Raw genomic sequence first — 3,266 nt, 5'->3', positions numbered from 1 at the left:
ACAGTCTAGAAAGGGGAGACAGACAACAAAACAAAAAAAAATCAAGTACACAGGCATCAACAGCATCAATTTAAATAAATAGAATTATAGATATAGACACATCATTAATAAAATAAATAGAATAATAAGTATGTACAAATATACACAAGTGTTGTGGGGCAGGGAGAGGGGTAGGGCAGAGAGAGAGAGTAGGGCCGATGGGGAGGGGAAGAGGAGCAGAGGAAAAGGGGGGCTCATTCATTCAATCGTATTGAGCGCTTACTGTGTGCAGAGCACTGTACTAGGCGCTTGGGAAGTATAAATCGGCAACATATAGAGACGGTCCCTACCCAACAACGGGCTCACGGTCTAGAAGGGGGAGACAGACAACAAAACAAAACATGTGGACAGGTGTCAAAATAGAACAAATAGAATTAAAGCTATATGCACATCATTAACAAAATAAATAGTAAGTATGTACAAATAAAATAGAGTAATAAATCTGTACGAATATATATATATATATACCAGATTTATATATATATATATATATATATATATATATATACACACAGGTGCTGTGGGGAGGGGAAGGAGGTAGGGTGGGAGGGATGGGAGGAGGAGAGGAAAAAGGGGGCTCAGTCTGGGAAGGCCTCCTGGAGGAGGTGAGCTCTCAGTAGGGCTTTGAAGGGAGGAAGAGAGCTAGCTTGGCGGATGGGCAGAGGGAGGGCATTCCAGGCCAGGGGAAGGACGTGGGCCGGGGTTCAAAGGTGGGACAGGCGAGAATGAGGCCCAGTGAGGAGGTGAGCGATGGCAGAGGAGCGGAGGGTACGGGCTGGGCCGGAGAAGGAGAGAAGGGAGGTGAGATAGGAGGGGGCGAGGTGATGGACAGCCTTGAAGCCCAGGGTGAGGAGTTTTTGCTTGATTCGTAGGTGGACAGGCAACCACTGGAGATTTTTGAGGAGCGGAGTAACATGCCCAGAGCATTTCTGTGGAAAGATTATCCGGGCAGCAGAGCGAAGTATAGACTGAAGTGGGGAGGGACCGGAGGTTGGGAGATCAGAAAGGACCTGACCATCTGTCTGCTGTGTGAACTTGGGGAAGTCACTTTATTTCTCTGTGTCTGTTACCTCATCTGTAAAATGGGGAATAAAAGTGTGAGCCCCATGTGGGACATGGACTGTGCCCAATCAGATTAGCCTTGTATCTACCCCAGTGCTTAGAACAGTACCTGGCACACAGTAAGTTCTTAACAAATACCATACCTAATACAAATACCATAAAAAAATAAGGGGGTCAGCCCTGTGCAATAATTAGAAGAGGAGTGGTCTGTTGAGGAGGGAAGGAAAAGAGGCAAAAGCGTACTGCAAAAATTAGAGGATGATGTCAATGAATAAATTACTGCTGCAGCAGCCAAAATATAGCTCCCCTGCCCTATGAAAGAGATAAATTGAGAGGCAAAGTCAGGTCGAAGAGTGGAAAAAAATGGACTGAAGCAAAGTAAAATGGCATCCAGGAGGGGAAACAAACCAAAGTGAGTTCAATTTGGGGGTAAAAACGGCAAAATAAAACCCACTGTGGTCTGCCCACGTGTATAAACCAAATTCAAATCAGAACAGCCCGAAATCAAATTGTCTTTGGGGATTAGGCTTGCCAAGGAAGCACCCACTGAGGGAGGGCAAAGCCTCATCTGTCCATTCACTGGACTGAGCTGGCAATCTTGCCAATTAAAAATGGAACCAGGTCGTCATTCATTAATTCATTCAATCATATTTATTGAGCGCTTACTGTATGCAGAGCACTGTATTAAGTGCTTGGGAAGTACAAGTCGGCGACATATAGAGACGGTTCCTACCCAACAATGGGCTCACAGTCTAGAAGGGGGAGACAGACAACAAAACAAAACATGTGGACAGGTGTCAAAATAGAACAAATGGAATTAAAGCTATATGCACATCATTAACAAAATAAATAGTAAATATGTACAAATAAAATAAATAGAGTAATAAATCTGTACAAATATATATACGGATACTGTAGGGAGGGGAAGGAGGTAGGGCAGGGGGATGGGGAGGAGGAGAGGAAAAAGGGGGCTCAGTGTGGGAGGGCCTCCTGGAGGAGGTGAGCTCTCAGTAGGGCTTTGAAGGGAGGAAGAGAGCTACCTTGGCTGATGAGTGGAGGGAGGCCATTCCAGGACAGGGGAAGGATGTGGGCCGGGGGTCGACGGCGGGACAGGCGAGAACGAGGCCCAGTGAGGAGGCTAGCGGTGGGAGAGGAGCGGAGGGTGCAGGCTGGGCTGGAGAAGGAGAGAAGGGAGGGGAGGTAGGAGGGAGTGAGGGGATGGACAGCCTTGAAGCCGAGAGAGGAGTTTTTGCTTGATGCGTAGGTTGACAGGCAACCACTGGAGATTTTTGAGGAGGGGAGTGACATGCCCAGAACGTTTCTGCACAAAGACGATCCGGGCAGCAGAGTGAAGTATAGACTGAAATGGGGAGAGACAGGAGGATGGGAGATCAGAGAGGAGGCTGATGCAGTAATCCAGTCAGGATTAACATTGGAACCAGGTCAAGTTGAGGGCAGAGAGTGTGAGTCGGGAGTTGGTCAGTCAGGCCTAACTCCGGCTTTTCCTCTTGATGAGTTGGCTGCTTGGGTGCAGGAGTAGAGGAAAGAAGTGATGGGATGGGGGCAGGTGGAATCAGTGGAGGAGAGTTTGAGTGTGGTGAAGGCTTGAGCTGTGTTTTCATTCAGTGGATTGACTGAACTGACACTGTAGGCTGACTAATTCTGTGGGTGCTCAATTAATAATGAAGAAGGAGTGTGGCTTAGTGGAAAGAGCACGGGCTTGGGAGTCAGAGGTTGGGGGTTCTAATGCCTCCTCTGCCAGTGGGCAAGTCACTTCACTTCTCTGGGCCTCAGTGACCTCATCTGGAAAATGGGGATTGAGGCTGTGAGCCCCACATGGGACAACCCAATTACCTTGTATCTACCCAAGCACTTAGAACAGTGCTCGGCACACAGTAAGCGCTTAACAAATACCATTAGCATTATTATTATCATTATTAATACTACAGAGCCTTACCGAACTAAGTCCCAGACTAACTCTGAGGAGAACCGAAAGTCAAAAAGGGAAACCAAAGGCAGGTTAGAGTCAAACTTGAACAATTTGGGTTGCGTGAGCACTACCAAACAATGAGATGAAATAGATGAAGGCTTGTACTACTAAAAACAGTGGAGTGTCTGGCAGGGAGTTTCCCCGTTGCCTTCAAAATGAACGAATGAATGAATCA

Source organism: Tachyglossus aculeatus, chromosome 3, assembly GCF_015852505.1.
Source record: "Tachyglossus aculeatus isolate mTacAcu1 chromosome 3, mTacAcu1.pri, whole genome shotgun sequence".
NCBI classification, from domain to species: Eukaryota; Metazoa; Chordata; class Mammalia; order Monotremata; family Tachyglossidae; genus Tachyglossus; species Tachyglossus aculeatus.
The sequence above is the reverse complement of the archived record's forward strand: the minus strand, read 5'-3'. Positions refer to the sequence as shown.